Raw genomic sequence first — 22,112 nt, 5'->3', positions numbered from 1 at the left:
TTCTTTTTCCTTCCGATACTAAAAAAAGATTGAAAAGGATCAAATTTTGTCATATCACGAAGAAATCTATCCCTCCCATAGCAATAACTAGAATTAAAAAAAAGGGAATGACAAAGCATCTGGGAATAAACGATTAATTTCTATCAATAAACCTGCTAAAGCACCAAACCATAGAGTACTTAGCACGGGTGCTACAGAGAGATATGTTTTTATATCCCGCATTGAAAATCCTCCTTCCTTGTTGGAATACATATATGATCATAAACTCTTGCCCAAGATTGTTATGCTATATATAAAATGAACCATATCGACGAAATTTTCCTATCCCTAAAAAAGAAAAAGATGACCCCTTCTTCCTATATATTACCAAGGAAAAGTAATCCTTCTTTTATAGGCGAAATTATATTGGATTTTATATGTATATAATTCCTTAATTATATGAGACCAAAAAGAAGAAATGACACGAGGGTTCTATATATAGATAGAGAAAGAAAGAAGAAGAAAATTATGATGTGGAAAAGAAGACAGGAATTGTGTACAATGGCATTGTACAACAATTTAATTTGGAAAAGGGATGTAGCGCAGCTTGGTAGCGCGTTTGTTTTGGGTACAAAATGTCACAGGTTCAAATCCTGTCATCCCTACCTATTACTTCTTTCTTCTTTATAGGCAGTAGCGACGAGATCAATTAAAGTAAAGTGGGTATAACTTGAATTTGTGGAGACTATACGTACGTGAGATACATTAGGAATAGAAAAAGATTTTCTTTTTGAATGAATGAAAGCGCTCTTAGTTCAGTTCGGTAGAACGCGGGTCTCCAAAACCCGATGTCGTAGGTTCAAATCCTACAGAGCGTGATTCCATCTATTTTATGTCGAAGCAGAGTAAAATAACTTAACAAAATTGAATTGTAACTCCAATTTCAATTTGACCTCCTCTCTGGTCTGGAGGAGGTCAATCAAAAAAAAAAAATGACTCAATCAAAGATCCAACTGATCCCCACGCCTGTATTGCAAATACGCAGTCACGAATAATCCCGCTAAAGTAATAGGAATTAGGCCTAAGACGATTCCAAATAGAAAAACTTCAATCATTTCGATTTGTTCGAGGGGATAAAAAAAGAGGTACGATCTATCCCTAAATAGTACTCTAAATTATCCACGAATCTCAATGACCAAGAAAAGAATTCCTAATTAGTCTGGAAAAGAGTCGTAGAATGCCAGGAATCCCAAAGAAAGATTTTTCTTTTCTGAATTATAATTATTCAGTCAATTCAAATAAGGCGTATCTTGTTCAAGCCAATAAATAGAGCTGGGGTTATAGTTAAAGCAGCCAGTAGAAAACCAAAATAACTAGTTAAAGTAAGCATGAAAGAGTTAAATTCCATTTATTTTTTTTTACTACACTACATATGTTGGTAAAGCATTTACCTAAGTTATGGAAAATTCATAATTCATCAGTTATTTTAGATAATACTAAAAAACAAGATAGAGTAAGATACAGAAGTGTAAAAGAAAGTGGATTCATCAGATGATACATGAGTCCCTAATTCCGAATCAAGAGATTTGTTGTGGAATTTGTCAATTGAGTAAAGTAATAATATTAAGAACTAGATCATCTAACCCCATTGAATGAAAAAAAGAAATTCAATTTTCAGGGAAATTTTTGAATAAGAGATAAATAAACAATTGAATTTGAAAAAAAAAACTTCTTTCTATTTTGGATAATTTCTTTTTCAATAGGACCCTCTTTTTGGAGTGAACGATCGAATATTCCCCTATTCCTTCTTATTTTAACTGATTGTATTCCATATGGAATAAGAGGAGAACAAAAGCATTCCACGACCTGCCAAGGGGCTGTTAAAAAAAAAAAAAAAAGAAAGCTCTTCCTTGAATTTACTTTATTTTTATTCCTTTTTCGAACTCCAACCAAAGTAGATTCGAAGACGAGTCACTTCAATTATCCTTTTAAGTTCTATTCTATCTTCTGTCTTTCCCTATTTCATCTCGTAAAGTTCCGCGCTCGCAGTTTGGTCAAGAAAGTTAGACCTAATCCAACAAACAATACAAGGATGAATTACGAATTATGAAAGGATAGATTTCACATATACTTGTCCTTGTATTGTGTCAGTATGAGAATATCCTTCCTAAATTATTTATCCAAACCTATTGATCATTAACTTAGATTTTCCCAAGATTTTGGCTGCTATTCCGAATTACTCTATTATTCCGAAGCCAATGAAAAGTAAGTAGAACCTACAAAAATGGGGTTTTCTATTGATGCCTTGAATAACATATAGCTTACCTATAGACAAAAAAAAAATAAAAAAGTAATTATGTTTCGGAACCAGGCAAAACCAGATTGCTGTGCCATAGGAAGGATAGCTATACTAATTCGGTATACTCAAAATACACCTTTGGTACAAAATTGACAATCTCACAAGGATGAAATATCAGTAATTTTCTATTTACTGGTCGATCCCATCTTTTACGGAATCAATTCCTTTTTTGAATGTACAAAAATTTTGGGAGTTCAGCATGTCTGGAAGCACGGGAGAACGTTCTTTTGCTGATATTATTACCAGTATTCGATACTGGGTTATTCATAGCATTACTATACCTTCCCTATTCATTGCGGGTTGGTTATTTGTCAGTACGGGTTTAGCTTATGACGTGTTTGGAAGTCCTAGGCCAAACGAGTATTTCACGGAAAGCCGACAAGGAATTCCGTTAATAACCGACCGTTTTGATTCTTTAGAACAACTCGATGAATTTAGTAGATCCTTTTAGGAGGCCCTCAATGACCATAGATCGAACCTATCCTATTTTTACAGTGCGATGGCTGGCTATTCACGGACTAGCTGTACCTACTGTTTTTTTCTTGGGATCAATATCAGCAATGCAGTTCATCCAACGATAAAACAAATTCCAACTATAGAACTATGACACAATCAAACCCGAATGAACAAAATGTTGAATTGAATCGTACCAGTCTATACTGGGGTTTATTACTCATTTTTGTACTTGCTGTTTTATTTTCCAATTACTTCTTCAATTGAGAGAAAGAAAGAGACTAATAAGAATTCTCTTATCCCATTTGGAAGGATACCATCCTTATAACTACCCATGACTGTTTTTGTCTCTAGCATGACCAATTGATAAAATGTGGAGGAAAGTAGGGGAAATGGCCGATACTACTGGAAGAATTCCTCTTTGGCTGATAGGTACTGTAGCTGGTATTGCTGTGATTGGTTTAGTAGGTGTTTTCTTTTATGGTTCATATTCTGGATTGGGTTCATCTCTATAGTAATCGGAGGGACCAGATTGTAAACATGAAAAAGTAGGAGCTTAGCGGGTCCTTACCCCCCTTTATCTGATTAGAGCGGAAAGGACCCGCGGAATTTTTATTTTACTCTTATAACGCGAATTGAATCTATTCGATTCACTCTTATGAAGCAACAAGAAAAAGAGATCACTCGAGGATCCAATATCTTATTCCACGAAGGAAGTATCCTGAAAATCCTTGATTTAGTTTCGAGTAATAAACTAATAAAACCTTAATCAAAACTATTCAACTAGCCTAAAAATAAAAAAACCTTCAATGGAAGAGTTTACTTTTTTTTTGCAAAATTTCTGTAAATTTGAAGTTGAACTTAATTAAACAAGCCAAGCAATTTGCTCACAATCACAAGAAATTTTTCCCCCGCCATATTTTCTTCCCCTCTGTTTGTCCACTACCTCGGCTAAACCTAAGCAAAAGAAAAAGAGGTCCAAGAGACAGACCCGAATAAAGAAGAAATAGTAATCTTTGACGAATTAGGAAGAAAAAGGATTCTTATTTTGATACAAGAAGAATCGGCACAAGAAAAAGGCTTTTTCTTGTGCCGAATAGACGATTAAGAAGACCTGCAATCCCTCCGAAAAAGAAGAAATTTTAATTTGATTGTTCTCGCCTTTGCCTTGGATTCTCTTCTTTTGCATGGGATATAAATAAGGAATTCCAGACATCTCATAAACAAAAAGCAGTCTAAACAAAAAAAGGATTTCCAAAATAGATCATAGATAATTCTAGCAATTGCCAATAAATCGAGGCTTTTTACCAACTTGATGGTAAGAAATCCCGGGACCTAGAAATTCATTTCGTACAATTGAACCTTTTCAAACTGTTTCTTTTTGAGAACCAAAAAAACTTGTGCCAAAATAACGGATGCGAAGAAGAACAAAAGGCCTTGGACACGTAATGGATCCTGAAGCACGATTTCTGCGTCCCCCTGACCAAAACCTCCCACATTAGGATTGCTTGTTAATGGTTGATCAAGCTTGATGGATTCCCCCTCTGAAACAAGAAGTTCTGGTCCGGGAGGTATAATATCAATCACTTGGCGTCCATCTGATGCATCAACTATGGATATTTCATACCCCCCCTTTTCTTTACGTAGTATTTTTCTTACTATACCTGTTGACGTAGCATTATAGACTGTATTGTTACTCTTGCTACCATCAGGATAGATCTGTCCTCTTCCTCGGTTTCCCCCTACATATATGGGATATTTTAAGAAATGAGCATCTTTCTTCGTAGCAGGATCAGGGGAAAGAATGGGAAAGACAATTTCACTATATTTCTTACCGGGAACAGGGCCTATCACAAGAATGTTTTTTTTATCGGGACGATAACTCTGAAAAGCAAGATTTCCTATCTTTTCTTTTAACTCAGGGGAAATACGATCGGGCGGCGCTAATTCGAATCCCTCGGGCAAAATAAGAACAGCACCTACATTCAACCCTCCCTTTTTTCCATTAGCAAGAACTTGTTTCAATTGCATATCATAAGGAATTCGAAGAACTGCTTCAAATACAGTATCGGGAAGCACAGCTTGGGGAACTTCAATATCGACGGGCTTGCTAGCTAAATGGCAATTGGCACATACAATTCGTCCAGTTGCTTCTCGTGGGTTTTCATAACCCTGCTGCGCAAAAATGGGATATGCATTTGAAATAGATGTCCGAGTTATTACGTATATCATGATCGATACAGAAATCGATCGAGTTATCTGTTCCTTTACCCAAGAAAAAGTATTTCTATTTTCCATGTCCAATCGCAGATCCCAGAATTTCTACAATAAATTAGATAGGTAGCTAAGCTAATCTAGTTCCCTATACACGAATCTGTTGTCATTCTACTGCAACAGTTGTACTGCAATGATGAATACCTTAAAGTAGGTATAAATAGAAAGAATTTTGCTAAAATGGAAAAGGGCTTTCTTTCTAAAAAAAGATGCTTGCTAATTTGATTAATATTAATATCGGGAGATCAAATGAATTTATGCTTCACTAATTGAATGATAAATGACTACAAGCGAAGGAGATAGACGATTTAAACAAAAAAAGACCCAAAATTTCAAACATGTATCTAGAATTACTGGAAAACTACAAACAAAAATAGTGAAAATAAGCTCGTTAGGAGCCCATCCAAAATCGTTGTAGACCCAACGAATTACTAGTTCCCAACCACGGGTGGAGTGAAATCCAACAAAAAAATCAGTAACTAAAAGAATAAAAAAAGCTTTTATTGAGTCATTTAAATTATAGAAGAATTCCTGAACCCAAGAATTCAAAATGACAAGTTCCTCTTTACCCAGAAAAAAAGAACCACTTAGAATAGCCAAACAGATTATATTTGTCGAGAAATGCAAAATGGTATGGAGATGATCCTCATTATTTATTTTGACCCATTGTATTATTTCCTTGTGTATTCCTGTAGGAGGTTTTTGTACATGTGTCTTTAGTTTCCCTTTTATCATCTCGTCCAAGAGAGAAAGTTCTTCTAATTCTATGAATCTTTCTAGAATCCTTTTCTCTTGAATATCAGTTAAGAGAGTTTCGGATTGCCTGGTATTCCACCAATTCTTAATCCAAAGTTCCAGACATTTGTTAAATGAGGAAGAGACCCCCCAAGGCAAAAGTACGATAAATACAAGATATAGTAAAGAAGGCAATGCTTTCTTTTTTTTCATTTTTGATCTGTAAATGGAGTTGTTAATGAATATGCTTCATTCGCTGACTCTATTCCATTCCCTGACTCTATATGATGATATTTCTATTTCATGATATTTCTATTTCTTTGAAGCAAAAACTCTATAGGTTTGATACCCTGTATCTATTCTTCTTTTTTGTATATTAGTTATTAGTGGAATTTCAGTGCATTGGGTTCTTTCTTAGATCTAGATGGAATGAAATAGTGAAATAGAATAAAAAAAAAGCCCTTTCGGATGAAAAAGGAAGAATAGTATGCGATATATCTAACTTGGATAAAAAAAAATTAAAAGCAAATTTCTCTTATCCTCGTTTGTTCCTTCCTTTAGATAAATACTTAAAAATCCCCTTACAATAACAAATCCAATTTAGAAGGGACTTCCTCCCTGTGTTGAGAAAACTTTTCTTCTTCCAATTCTTCTTTTCTTCATTCAACTCAGTTCAAAAAAGATACCTCAAAATACTTCAATTGGTACGCGCAAGAAATAGGCCAATTCGGCAGCTTTTTGTTCAATTTCTCGTGGAGTAAAAAATTTATCATCAGTACGAGTCAAGGGAATGATCCCCTGGCCCCGGATTTCCATATAAAGAATACGACGAGGATAAAGACCCTCTTTAACCTGAATTCTAATTGATTGGATATCCCGCATAAGGAATCGAAGGAAGACGCGACGTTTTATTCCAGGGAATCCCCAACGAAAAATGCACACTATTCCCTCTTTTCTATCGAATCGGTCATAACCACTACCTACATTCCACAAAATAGTACACCACAAGTAGGAGCTAATGAATAGGCCTGCGATTCCGTAGAAAGACATCACGACCCCCTGCGGAAAAAAAAGAATTTCTTGAGATGGAAGTATAGATATAATATTCTTACCAAGATAACTGGAAATCCCAACCGATAAGAATCCTAGTGAACCTAGAAAAAGAATACAGGCCCAGAAAAAATTACCCCTTTTTCGAGAACCTTTTAGAAGTTCTACCCATATGTGTTCTGATCGCCAATTCATATTAGATATACTAAATCCAGCAGCGGTCGATTGAAATTGAGAGAATAAGCTAAATAATTTTGACTTTACTTTTTTTGATTCTGAAATCGCCTTCAGCAACTAGTACTCCTGTGAAATAATAGGTTAGATACATTGACTTTCTATTCAAAAAATATTCGTTGATTCAATTAAAATAAATAAAATAAAACTCGCTATACCTGGCTCTGCATATTCATGCATTTATGCTCGTAGCCTATATCCGCATCCATAACCGTTTTTCATTTGTGTGTAGAAAGTGTGTGTAGAAAAAGCCACATACCCTACCATATTATATTACTTACACTAAAAAATACTAGACAATCTTATTTTTTTGCACATAAAGAAATAAAGAAGTCATTGCAATTGCCGGAAATACTAAGCCTACTAAAGGCACGAAAATAGAAGGTAAGTTTAAATCCGTCATGGAATAGGTGTCTCAATTCAAATTTACTATTTCTATCTAGTCGAAAAATATCTTAAGATTCTTATGATATAATTAAGTATATCTATTATAAGGAATATTGACTATTGTATTGTATTTTTTATTTTTAGTTTGAAAAATATTCTGTAAAAAAAATGAAAGGATAATAAGAAAATTCCAAAAAAGGAGAACTAATTAAAAAGATTTTATTTTGATTTTCCCATCCTCATGGCCTTTCTATCTTTCTAATCTAATTTGAAATTGGATTCAAAAGAAAGCGGTTAGAATTTACTTCCTGCATACATACTTCTCTAGAAGCGCATACAATAATGCGTGGTAAAGGCGGAAAAATAGTATATTCAATCAAAATCAAAGGGCAAATTATCTTACCTACTATAGATCCCCTACTACCCTCTTAGACTTTAAAAGGCGATATACCACCCAAAGAAAGGGTATGAAAATGCCGGGTGGAGTTAGCTTTTCGACGAAGACCTGTCCCGTGCAGCGAAGCCCTGTTAGTAAGACCCCCCGCAATAATGGATTATAGAAGAATATTATTCCAAATACTCCTCTGGACGCATATAGTAGCATTGCGATTCCGAATCTTTTTTATTTATGAATATGAACAGAAAAAATTCATTGTATCGTTGGGTCGGAGCGGAGGTTTGGTCCAGAAAAATTAGAAACAAAACGTCTACTCTACCGCATTGAAGTCTATAGCGCTGTATTTCCACGAAAGTATAATTCTTACCATCAGGATACGATCCTTTCTTTTGAACTAAACGTCTCTACGATGGGTCCAGGTTCTATGTCCAATCCCAAATCAAGGATTTCTCGCTCTTGATCGGAGTCATAAACTAAAAAAAAACTACCTTTTTATCCTTTTTCTCAAGGTTATAGAAAACTTCCTTATCTAGTTCTAGCATTTTGAAAAAAAAAAAATGCTTCTTTTTTTACACACAGTTCGAGTCACTTGTTGACTCACGATTACGCCTGTTAAAAGTTTCAAACGTCCTCTTTTTTGAAATTGAAAGAGAGTCCTATAAAAAGGTCTAACTTCCAAACTATGTCTTTTTTCATTCATTCTCCTTTAGTTTTTTTCTCTATCTAGAAGTGGAATAGAATAACCCGGTTGAAGGGTAATGATCATACGTCTGTAATGCATTGTATGGCCCAGAATAGGTCCTATTCTTCTACCTTTTCCAGGTAGTCGATGGCTATTCACAGCTACCACCTTAACACCAAAGAAGAGTTCGACCCAATGCTTTATTTCTGTCTTAGTGAATCCCGATTCGACATTAAAAGTATATTGATTCTTTCCCAATAAACGAAGACTTTTTTCTGTAAATACTGCGTATTTGATTCCATTATCATTATCATATGATAATACTATATTTTATTATTTTATTATTTTATTTGTATTTCTTTATTGTATTATACCTTAATATATATATTCTAGATATATAGAATAGACGAATCTCAATTTGTCAAGTCTCATGATCATATCATGATCTATTTTTATTCGGCTCAATCTTTTTTTTCTAAAAAAGATTGAGCCGAGTTTAATTGCAATCAATTAGAAGAATAAAGAAGAATTACTGCATTTCATAACTGATTTTTTTCTCTTTTTATTTCGTTTCTTTTTTATTTATACCTTCTTTATCTTTAGTTTTATCTAGTTAATCAATAGTATCTACCGGCTCGAACTCGAATTTGATCGCCTTCCATACTTCACAAGCTGCGGCTAGTTCAGGACTCCATTTGCAAGCTGCTCGGATAATTTCATTACCTTCGCGAGCAAGATCGCGCCCTTCGTTACGAGCTTGTACACAGGCTTCTAAAGCCACTCGATTAGCTGCTGCACCAGGTGCATTTCCCCAAGGATGTCCTAAAGTTCCTCCACCAAATTGTAATACAGAATCGTCCCCAAAGATTTCGGTCAGAGCTGGCATATGCCAAACATGAATACCACCTGAAGCTACCGGTATAACACCTGGCATGGATACCCAGTCCTGAGTGAAAAAGATACCGCGAGCACGATCTTTTTCAATAAAATCATCGCGCAATAAATCAACAAAACCTAAAGTCATTTCGCGTTCCCCTTCTAACTTACCTACTACTGTACCGGAGTGGATATGATCTCCCCCAGACATACGCAATGCTTTAGCTAATACACGGAAATGCATACCATGATTTTTCTGTCTATCAATAACTGCATGCATTGCACGGTGAATGTGAAGAAGTAGGCCATTGTCGCGGCAATAATGAGCCAAAGTAGTATTTGCGGTGAATCCCCCAGTTAAGTAGTCATGCATTACAATAGGAACCCCTAATTCTCTTGCAAATACAGCTCTCTTAATCATTTCTTCACATGTACCCGCAGTCGCATTCAAGTAATGCCCCTTGATTTCACCGGTTTCGGCCTGTGATTTATAAATAGCTTCGGCACAAAAGACAAAACGGTCTCTCCAGCGCATAAATGGTTGTGAGTTTACGTTTTCATCATCTTTGGTAAAATCAAGTCCACCACGTAGACACTCATAACACGCTCTACCATAATTTTTTGCGGATAATCCCAATTTTGGTTTAATAGTACATCCCAATAAAGGACGACCGTACTTGTTCAACTTATCTCTTTCAACTTGGATACCATGAGGCGGGCCTTGGAAAGTTTTTGAATAAGTAGGGGGAATTCGTAGATCCTCCAAACGTAGAGCACGTAGGGCTTTGAAACCAAATACGTTACCTACAATGGAAGTAAACATGTTAGTAACGGAACCCTCTTCAAATAGGTCTAATGGATAAGCTACATAACAGATCCATTGGTTGTCTTCCCCAGCAACAGGCTCGATGTGATAGCATCGTCCTTTGTAACGATCAAGACTGGTAAGTCCATCAGTCCAAACAGTTGTCCATGTACCAGTAGAAGATTCGGCAGCTACTGCAGCCCCTGCTTCTTCGGGCGGAACCCCAGGCTGAGGACTTACTCGGAATGCTGCCAAGATATCAGTATCCTTAGTTTCATACTCTGGGGTGTAGTAAGTCAATTTATAATCTTTAACACCAGCTTGAAATCCAACACCTGCTTTAGTTTCTGTTTGTGGTGACATAAGTCCCTCCCTATAACTCTTGAATTAAGAATTCTCACAATAACAGGGTCTACTCGATGTTAATTAGGCGTAAATGAAACTTTAGCAAAAATCTCGTAAAACAAAAAGGATATTCAATTAATATAATATCAACTCATTAAAGAAAATTGAGGGCATGCTTAGGTTAATGAATATGTTTCATTCATATATAATGCGTACACCCTGTGTATGTTCTATCCTATAGGAATTCCAATATAGGAATTCGATAGGAATTGAGTTGTTGTTATGGTAAGTTAACACGGTTCGTTATTAAACCATGGATTTGATTTACCAAATCCATAATTATTGTATACTCTTTGATAGATATAGCGCAACCCAAATTAATTCCTAATCCTTATTTTACAAGTTCTTAATAGTTCTCTTTTCTTATTTTGAATGCAAATACCTAACTAAATACTAATAAAATTCTTTGTTGACAGCAATCTATGCTTCACAGTAGTATATATTTTGTATATCGAAGTCCTAGATAGGAAAGTAGAGTAGGCACAGATCCTCCACAAAAGGCAAAATGTATATGAAAAAAAAGATTGATTGAACTTTCCAATGGACTCATTCCATGAGTAAACGATTGAATGGGATTCGCTTGGGCAACGAAATCAAGTCCTGGTCCCCTTTTCTCTCTTATTGAATTAACTAATTCATTTCCTTTTTACTTTTGGATTTTTTTTGATTTGATTTGGCATTATTCAACAATAAAAAAAGAAAAATTTCGACAAATTCCTTTTTTTTAATTATGTGATAATTATGAGAACCAATCCTACTACTTCTCCTCCCGGGGTTTCCACAATTGAAGAAAAAAGTACAGGTCGTATCGATCAAATTATTGGACCCGTGCTGGATGTCACTTTTCCCCCAGGCAAGTTACCTTATATTTATAACGCTTTGGTAGTCCAGAGTAGAGACACTGCCGATAAGCAAATTAATGTGACTTGTGAGGTACAACAATTATTAGGAAATAATCGAGTTAGAGCTGTAGCTATGAGTGCTACGGACGGGTTGATGAGAGGAATGGAAGTGATTGACACGGGAGCTCCTCTCAGTGTTCCGGTCGGTGGAGCTACTCTCGGACGAATTTTCAACGTTCTTGGGGAGCCTGTTGACAATTTGGGTCCTGTAGATAGTAGTGCAACGTTCCCTATTCATAGATCTGCGCCTGCCTTTATCGAGTTAGATACGAAATTATCCATCTTTGAAACAGGTATTAAGGTCGTCGATCTTTTAGCTCCTTATCGACGTGGAGGAAAAATAGGACTATTTGGGGGGGCTGGAGTAGGTAAAACAGTACTGATCATGGAATTAATCAATAACATTGCTAAAGCTCATGGGGGCGTATCCGTATTCGGTGGAGTAGGGGAACGGACTCGTGAAGGAAATGATCTTTATATGGAAATGAAGGAATCCGGAGTAATTAATGAAAAAAATATTGAGGAATCAAAGGTAGCTCTAGTCTATGGCCAAATGAATGAACCACCGGGAGCTCGTATGAGAGTTGGTTTAACTGCCCTAACTATGGCGGAATATTTCCGAGATGTTAATAAGCAAGACGTGCTTTTATTTATCGATAATATCTTTCGTTTTGTTCAAGCAGGATCAGAGGTATCCGCTTTATTAGGGAGAATGCCCTCCGCAGTGGGTTATCAACCTACTCTTAGTACAGAAATGGGTTCTTTGCAAGAAAGAATTGCTTCTACTAAAAAGGGATCTATAACTTCGATTCAAGCAGTTTATGTACCTGCAGACGATTTGACCGACCCTGCCCCTGCCACAACATTTGCACATTTGGATGCTACTACCGTACTTTCCAGAGGATTAGCTTCCAAGGGTATTTATCCAGCAGTAGATCCTTTAGATTCAACCTCGACTATGTTACAGCCTCGGATCGTTGGCAACGAACATTATGAAACTGCGCAAAGAGTTAAGGAAACTTTACAACGTTACAAAGAACTTCAGGACATTATCGCAATTCTTGGCTTGGATGAATTATCGGAAGAGGATCGTTTAACTGTAGCAAGAGCAAGAAAAATTGAGCGTTTCTTATCACAACCGTTCTTTGTGGCAGAAGTTTTTACTGGTTCTCCAGGAAAGTATGTTGCTCTTGCGGAAACTATTAGGGGATTTCAACTAATCCTTTCCGGAGAATTAGACGGCCTACCTGAACAGGCTTTTTATTTGGTGGGTAACATCGATGAAGCTAGCACGAAAGCTATAACCTTAGAAGAGGAGAACAAATCGAAGAAATGAAATTAAATCTTTATGTACTGACTCCTAAGCGAATTATTTGGGATTGTGAAGTGAAAGAAATCATTTTATCCACTAATAGTGGCCAAATTGGCGTATTACCAAACCACGCCCCCATTAACACAGCAGTAGATATGGGTCCTTTGAGAATACGCCTCCTCAACGACCAATGGTTAACAGCGATTCTGTGGAGCGGTTTTGCGAGAATAGTTAATAATGAGATCATCATTTTAGGAAATGATGCGGAACTGGGTAGTGATATTGATCCGGAAGAAGCTCAAAAGGCACTTGAAATAGCCGAAGCTAACTTGAGTAAAGCTGAGGGTACGAAAGATTTGGTTGAAGCGAAGCTCGCTCTCAGACGAGCTAGGATACGAATCGAGGCTGTCAATTGGATTCCCCCATCCAATTGAAGACAATCCAGTGGTTTATAGTTGATACAAAGAAAAAGGGAAGAGGGGTAGAAAAAGTTATTAGATAGCGAAGCGAAGTAAGTCCAATGCTATCTAGTAATTTTTCTACCTACTTACCTACTATTGGATTTGAACCAATGACTCCCGCCGTATGAAAGCAATACTCTAACCACTGAGTTAAGTAGGCAATTTATCACCACAAAGGAAGACCCATTACTTCGATCGATTATATATTGAATCCCTTTTCTAAGCAATACCGCTCTGTTATTGGTCTGTTATATACTAAATACTAAACTAAATACTAAACAGATACAGATCAAAGGGGTATCCTCTGGCATTAGAAAATATTCATCTTGACAAGAAATTATCTATATGTTAAGATATCTCTGATAAGGGCTATAGCTCAGTTCGGTAGAGCAACTCGTTTACACGTGCGCCAATGCTTTTCAAAGGAGCTTATTATGCAATGAACATAATCGATCTTATTGCAAAATCAATGTCTTACTTCATAGATTCGAGAGAATAGGAGAACAGTAGCCTGACAAACAGTCGGTTCAGTCCGATTCAGGTGCCAATTCAGGTGCCTAATCAAATAGAACCCTTATGGATTTGCTAGTTGATAAGGTAAATATCCAGCCCACTAAATGCTAGGCGTAATGAGGATAAGGGCCTCCAAAAAACTTCTTTTCGTTCTATGAACTTTAAGGTGTATGAAGTCTCATAGTTAACTCTTGCAGTGGAACGATAGAGACTCCATTTCACTTAGGTTGATTTAATTTAGACCGGAGGCAGACCTAAGTCAAGGTAATCCTCCTTTGAAACACTTTGGTATTGCTCCTAGATAGATCATAATACAAAAAATCAATCAGAGCACAGGGAGCCATCTCATTATCTTTCCGTAAAGAAAAACTATGGTGGACTAACTGATCTTTAAATCAGTTTATGAAAGAGCCCAATGCAAAAAAATGCATGTTGGGTCTTTGAAACAGTTCAAATCATTTCGATAATAATCCGTTTGATCTGTTTTACCGAGAAGGTCTACGGTTCGAATCCGTATAGCCCTAATATGCCCTTTTTTAGATTTTAGGATCTCTATCCTATGTTTTCTTTAGTTTAGTATAGTTTTCATTTTCTCATTAGTATTTGTTTATAGACTGGATAGGCGCCTGCGACATAGAATAGAGATAAAAGCATTACCAAAGGCTCATTCATCGAAAATCAAAATCATACAGACAGGAAAAGAAAAACGAATTTCTATCAAATCAATAGAAGAAAGGATCCTTTCCCTGATTTGAATCCCGTCCTCCTTCAAATAGGATATCTCTAGACTTCCCTATAATAACTGCAATGATTTTATCCATTTTGCGAATTCCTACTTTGTTTTAAGTATATTTATTACTTTGTTTATAGATACATTATGTAAATTGATCAACTTTAAATAGAAAAAATAAAGTAAAGAGTAAATAAGAAAACAGAATATTCTGTCTCATAGTTCTGAAATAGAGTTCTTTATTTTTATTTTATAGTATTACTTCTCATTAATTATACTGCATAGATTAGTCCTACTATCTTAATTAGGTTCTAATTTAGTAGTATTCTCATTTTTATTTAATAGTCTCTTATTATTTTATTATTAAATATTAAATAAAGGATAGAGCTATTCTTTTTTCTAGAGATTCTAGAGAAAGCGAGACAAAGTGAAACGAGAAAGTTTTCTTTATATAAGAATTAGATCTACATACACCATATCTAAATAGAATGGAAATCCAAAAGAAAGGGAGTTGGGATTCCATTGGATGAATCTTTAAAGAAGATGCAGCACAGAGGAAACAAAGGCTAAACTTAAACTAAGCGCTTTTGTTTGAACAAAAAAGATTCTTGTTTCACCGAGGAAACAGAGAGAAGTTCTGGATAAATTGACAATGCTGAATTGAATTGACTAATTTAAGTTCCGCCTATTCCACATTAATGGGAGTACATTATGTTTCTGCTTCACGAATATGATATTTTTTGGACATTTCTAATAATAGCAAGCCTTATTCCTATTTTGGCATTTTCGATTTCAGGACTTTTAGCCCCGGTTAGTGAAGGACCAGAGAAGCTTTCTAGTTATGAATCGGGTATAGAACCCATGGGAGGGGCTTGGGTACAATTCCGAATACGCTATTATATGTTTGCGCTCGTTTTTGTTGTTTTTGATGTGGAAACCGTCTTTCTATACCCTTGGGCAATGAGTTTCGACGTATTGGGTGTATCCGTTTTTATCGAAGCTTTGATTTTCGTGCTTATCTTAGTTGTTGGTTTAGTTTATGCATGGCGAAAAGGAGCCTTGGAATGGTCTTAACTGAATATTTAGACAAAAAAAAAGAAGGAAAAGATTCTATTGAGACAGTTATGAATTTGATTGAGTTTCCCTTACTTGACCAAACAAGTTCCAATTCTGTTATTTCAACTACACCAAATGATCTTTCGAATTGGTCAAGACTCTCCAGTTTATGGCCCCTTCTATACGGTACCAGTTGTTGTTTCATTGAATTTGCTTCATTAATAGGCTCACGATTCGACTTTGATCGTTATGGATTGGTACCAAGATCAAGTCCTAGGCAAGCAGACCTAATTTTAACAGCCGGTACGGTAACAATGAAAATGGCTCCCTCTTTAGTGAGATTATACGAGCAAATGCCTGAACCAAAATACGTCATTGCTATGGGAGCCTGTACTATTACAGGGGGAATGTTCAGTACGGATTCCTATAGTACTGTTCGGGGAGTTGATAAGTTAATTCCTGTGGATGTCTACTTGCCGGGCTGCCCACCTAAACCGGAGGCAGTTATAGATGCCCTAACAAAACTTCGTAAGAAGATATCGCGAGAAATAGTTGAGGATCAAACTCTATCTCAAAATAAAAATAGATGTTTTACTACCAGTCACAAGCTTTATGTTAGGCGCAGTACTCATACAGGAACTTATGAGCAAGAATTGCTCTATCAATCACCATCTACATTAGATATATCTTCTGAAACTTTTTTCAAATCCAAAAGTTCAGTACCTTCCTACAAATTAGTGAATTAGGAGAGGGGCTCTTTTGTGTAGAAAAATAAAAAGCAGGGCAATCTTTCAAACTTGCATCCGAAATGTGAAATATTTATACAAAGAGGGAGAGATGAAGACAATGCAGCAGGGTTGGTTATCTAATTGGCTAGTCAAACATGAGGTGGTTCATAGATCTTTGGGCTTTGATCACCGAGGAATAGAGACTTTACAAATAAAAGCAGGGGATTGGGATTCCATTGCTGTCATTTTATATGTATATGGTTACAATTATTTACGCTCCCAATGTGCTTATGATGTAGCACCCGGTGGATCTTTAGCTAGCGTGTATCATCTTACGAGAATACAATATGGTATAGATAATCCAGAAGAAGTCTGCATAAAAGTCTTTGCCCAAAAGGATAATCCTAGAATTCCGTCTGTCTTCTGGATTTGGAGAAGTGCCGATTTTCAAGAACGCGAATCTTATGATATGGTGGGAATCTCTTATGATAATCATCCGCGCCTTAAACGTATCCTAATGCCTGAAAGTTGGATAGGCTGGCCCTTACGTAAGGATTATATAACCCCCAATTTTTATGAAATACAAGATGCTCATTGAATGATAAGAAATTCATGCTCACTTATACAACACAACTCCAGATTTTATTCAAGTCAAGGAATATTTTTAGGTTCTTTTCCTAGATGAAACGGAATACCTATTTATAATTAATTCCTAATTATACAAAAGCATTCCAGATAGACTGAGCAAAAAAAGGGTTTCATTTGGATTCCCCTATTTTGAAAATCGCATATTAATTTCCTTCATATGAACAGAAAAATAGGATGACTCAAAGAAGTTCTCTACCAGGAACTTTGTACCGCGCACATTACTTAGCACAACTAGGAAAATAAGATAAGATAAAGATAAGCAAGACTAAAAAAATATTCGTCGGAATAGCGGAATACAAAATTAAGAAACGCAAAAAAATAAAGGGGAATCTCACCCCCTTCTTTATCATAAAGAAAAGATATATTTTAAAACTTCTTTAAAAAGAAAAAGAAGTGCCTCTATATTTATATTATAGATTTATCCACTTAGATGAATAAATATTATTAATGAATATGTATCACAATCCATCTCGAGGTATTTGGATCAATACCTATTCGGTGGATCTTTTTTTTTTTTTTCTCTGCCAGGAACCAGATTTGAACTGGTGACACGAGGATTTTCAGTCCTCTGCTCTACCAACTGAGCTATCCTGACCTTTTCTTGTGCATCATCCTAGTAGAGTATTTGTATCTATGTCAATTAAAAGGACTAAAAATTAATTAAAGTATTTCAAATTTTAAATTTGAAAATGGGGGGGGTAGTCCTATGCATTGTGCATGGTTTACTTAAATAAAACTTAAAAATAGAGTGAATAACCAAGATTTCTTGCCGATACTCTAATAAAAAAGAAATCTATTCAATGAATAGGATAAGATCCATTGAGTTCTCTTCGCATTCCTTTGTGAAAGAGTAGAATGAGAAAGCTAATGAATCTTAAACCCATTGCATTGATAAAAAGAAAAAAAAGTGCATTGATAAAAAGAAAAAAAAAAAGAGGATAAATAATAATAATATAGTATAGTTAGGGAATAAAAGAGGATTTGGGGATAGAGGGACTTGAACCCTCACAACTTATAAAGTCGACGGATTTTCCTTTTACTAGAAATTTCATTGTTGTCAGTATTGACATGTAGAATGGGACTCTCTCTTTGTCCTCGTCCGATTAATCCACTTTTTTAAAGATCTCGAAAACTTTGAATTTTAATTGAAGAATTTGATTATTCAATATTCGATTGGAGTGGATTCACAATAATGAAAAAAAAAAATTATGATATGAGTTTTTTATTTCATAATCATTATCATTTCTAATTTCATTTTTAAAAAAGATAAAGAACCTATATTATAATTAGAATATAATATGAGTTCTGTGATTAATCGTTTGCTATGTCAGTATCTATACGTGTTTATTAAATGTATAAGGTATAAAACCCCTCTTTCTCTAATTTAGAACTAGAAGGAATTCCACTAACAACACAACGTAATTAACTCGATTCGTTAGAACAGCTTCCATTGAGTCTCTGCACCTATCCTTTTCCTTTGTATTCTAGTTCGAGAACCCCTTGTTTTCTCAAAACACGGATTTGGCTCAGGATTGCCCTTTTTTAATTCCAGGGTTTCTCTGAATTTGGAAGTTACCACTTAGCAGGTTTCCATACCAAGGCTCAATACAATCAAGTCCGTAGCGTCTACCGATTTCGCCATATCCCCATTTCCCTCTTCTTTGAGACCAGGATTCCTTGTGTAATTTCATCCATCTCTTAGTTTTTTTTTTGAATCATTGAGTTCATCACTCAACGTAGTCTAGCAGTTCAGTTCGACTCTATTTGAGAGACCTCGCTTGCTTATTGCAATTCAGAATTGAATTGATTCTATCCTTGATGTATTTGCAATTCAATCCGAATCAATATATCCAAAAGTTTTTATCTCCCCCACCTCCCGTCTTACTTTTTTATAGTATTCAAAATTATACTATAACGCTTGATATTTATTCTTTTTTTCTAATCAGAATTAGCAATTTTATTTACTCTGACTCTATGTTCCCCTTAGTGAAATATTAATCCTCAAATTATTAACAAATAATAAAGTCTATAATGATCGAATGAAAATACCAATAAATTCTATAATTTTATTTTTTAATATCCTATAGTTAAGCATATCAAGCTAACTTTATCTTTAAGAAGTTTTAGTATTTTTTTATTTTTATAAGTATAACTTCAAATTTAGAACTAGTTAATAGCTAAGATTAATAACTAATATCTGAGATTTTACGGATTTCCTATACTATACCTATTTCTATTTGTTACACTATTTCCGTTATGTAAGCCCACTTAGCTCAGAGGTTAGAGCATCGCATTTGTAATGCGAGGGTCATCGGTTCAAATCCGATAGTCGGCTTTTTTTTCTCTATCGATGTTCTACGAACAAGAATCTCTTTTTTTCCGAATTAAATGGAGAATCCAGGATCTTTTATGTTTTTTACCTTACAATTTTGCTAGATACAAAACAATAAAATAAATAATATATATACAAAAAAAAAAGATTTTGATGAAATTCCATTTTTTGGGGTACTTTAGTTGATTTTACTCTGTTTATCCTGTAGTTTAATTCAGTTTTAATTTCGATGTATTCTGTAATGTAAATACAATGAAATTAATTGTGTAAAATGAAATTTCAATAAAATAAAAAAAGGAGTCTTCATGTCCCGTTATCGAGGACCTCGTTTAAAAAAAATACGCCGTCTGGGAGCTTTACCAGGACTCACTAGAAAAACACCTAAATCCGGAAGTAATCTTAAAAAAAAATTCAATTCTGGGAAAAAGGAGCAATATCGTATTCGTCTTCAAGAAAAACAGAAATTGCGTTTTCATTATGGTCTGACAGAACGACAATTACTTAGATATGTACATATCGCTGGAAAAGCAAAAAGGTCAACAGGCCAGGTTTTACTACAATTACTTGAAATGCGTTTGGATAATATCCTTTTTCGATTGGGTATGGCTTCAACCATTCCTGGGGCCCGCCAATTAGTCAACCATAGACATATTTTAGTTAATGGTCGTATAGTCAATATACCAAGTTTTCGTTGCAAACCCCGAGATATTATTACTACGAAAGATAACCAAAGATCAAAAGGTCTGGTTCAAAATTATATTGCTTCATCGGACCCGGGGAAATTGCCAAAGCATTTGGCGATTGACACGTTGGAATATAAAGGACTAGTAAATAAAATCCTAGATAGGAAGTGGGTCGGTCTCAAAATAAATGAGTTGTTAGTTGTAGAATATTACTCTCGTCAGACTTGAACTTAACGAAAAAAGGAAAGGTTCATAGAATTTTCTTCCCCTTCCCCTTTCCCCGAACTAAATCGCCCTAAGACCATTACCATTAATTTGTATTTTCCCATCAACTAGCTAAAATTGATTAACCCTAGGATTAGGATCCTTTTTTCTTTTTTCCTCTATGTGTATTTTACATACCACAGTAATTTGCTATAGAGAATTTCTAATTTCTATTAAATCAAAATAAGATAATATAAGATATTATATTATTGCTGGAAAAAATTGTTATTTGATTTGATACATTGTGATCCTTAACGTTGATGAATTAAGAAAAACGGAAAGAGAGGGATTCGAACCCTCGGTAAACAAAAGTCTACATAGCAGTTCCAATGCTACGCCTTGAACCGCTCGGCCATCTCTCCTACATAACTTATTATGGAAAATAAACTGAGTGAATAGCGAGTTTTCTTATTCCTGCAGTACAGGTACAACCGCAACCACTCGGGGGTTCCATAGTTCTATTGGAAAAATTCCTTTTGATCTAAGTGGAAGGATACAGGATTTTTTACTAGAAATTGCGCTCGCTATAAAATAAAAGTTTTAATTTGGGTTTTCCCGCAACTAAAGAAAAAGAAAATGGAAGAATTCTTCTTATTGCATAATAAAATAAAGAAACCTTAGAATTCCGTTTGCATAAGATACGCTACACCATACTATCGAAATCAAAAATAGGGTATGAGACAATTAATAACTTTGAAAACACGAAATAGTTGATAACATAAGTTGTTGTTCAGAAATAGGAAAGTGGAATGAAATCCAGTCTTAGTCAAATATTTCATATCTCTTCGTGTCCAAGCAGAAGGAAAAGGATACAATTTGAGCTGAGCGGAAAATCCATATCTCTCTTATCCATTTAAAGCATATGGATTTAGAGTAGAGCATATGGATCAATCTATTTATAATTATAAGAATCGAATGTGTTTGTTTTTATGTTATTTTGTGAAGGAATGAAAACAATTCTATATAGAATGGGTTGGGAATTATGCCTAGATCCCGTGGAAATGGAAATTTCATTGATAAGACCTCCTCAATTGTAGCCAATATTTTATTGCGAATAATTCCGACAACCTCAGGAGAAAAAAAGGCATTTACTTATTATAGAGATGGTGCGATTTGACTCTTTTTTTTGCTTTTTTTTAGCCCTACCTATACCTCAGTCTTACGAAAAAGAGAGGGGGGTTGGCATAGAGAGAACCAAATTTGTAAAGCAAACAAACCCACGCTTCGGGAAGGTGAGGCGAACTAACAATTCCTTCCGTCGTGTATCCTCGATTGATGCGGCTTCAGATACTTCAATTGTAGATTTGAGTATTGAGCGAAAGGTTACACCTACAGGATATGGTATGGTATGGATTACAGGCCAATCCTACTCTATTAGTATCCGTAGGCAGCATAGGGGAGAAAAGCACTACACCTAGAAATAGGAATCAACAAGAGAAAAACTTTGTTAGAAATTACCCCTTTCCTGATCGGTATCAGGGCTGGGAAGAATGGTTGGGATAACAAACAACCATCAGGTTTGTACTTTGGATACCCCTATAACCATCAAAGATCGTTGAAGTAGCTAATTCCTCTAAATAGGAGGCGTTGAGAACAAAGAAATTATTGGAGCTATCGTTTTCCTCTAGCATTAATAGAATTCATTGGTGTTAAGAAAAACCTCTTGTGGGAAGGTTGGCTAGAGATTTCTTGGAAAAATACCAGCCCCTTTCGGTTCATAATGAGACGGGACTAATTCTATTTTGATTCTATAGATTATTTCGCTTAGTACTATTATGTACAGAAGGGAGGAGCCGTATGAGATGAAAACCTCATGTACGGTTTTGGAACGGAGATTTTTTGAATAG

General features: G+C 35.4%; 3 non-coding genes across 3 annotated transcripts; all 3 read left to right on the top strand.

Annotated features, from left to right (window-relative positions):
* The first annotated feature begins 570 nt into the window (after window positions 1–570).
* Window positions 571–644, top strand: TRNAP-UGG (transfer RNA proline (anticodon UGG)). The gene has a single exon. It is a non-coding gene; the product is annotated as a tRNA-Pro (tRNA).
* Window positions 645–783: 139 nt separating this feature from the next.
* On the top strand, window positions 784–857 carry TRNAW-CCA (transfer RNA tryptophan (anticodon CCA)). The gene has a single exon. It is a non-coding gene; the product is annotated as a tRNA-Trp (tRNA).
* An 18,391-nt stretch (window positions 858–19,248) lies between these two features.
* Window positions 19,249–19,321, top strand: TRNAT-UGU (transfer RNA threonine (anticodon UGU)). Its single transcript has one exon. It is a non-coding gene; the product is annotated as a tRNA-Thr (tRNA).
* The last annotated feature ends 2,791 nt before the right edge of the window (window positions 19,322–22,112 follow it).

This window comes from Triticum urartu, unplaced genomic scaffold, assembly GCF_056163025.1.
Source record: "Triticum urartu cultivar PI428250 unplaced genomic scaffold, HENAU_Tu73 scaffold2, whole genome shotgun sequence".
NCBI lineage: Eukaryota > Viridiplantae > Streptophyta > Magnoliopsida > Poales > Poaceae > Triticum > Triticum urartu.
The sequence above is the reverse complement of the archived record's forward strand: the minus strand, read 5'-3'. Positions and strand labels throughout refer to the sequence as shown.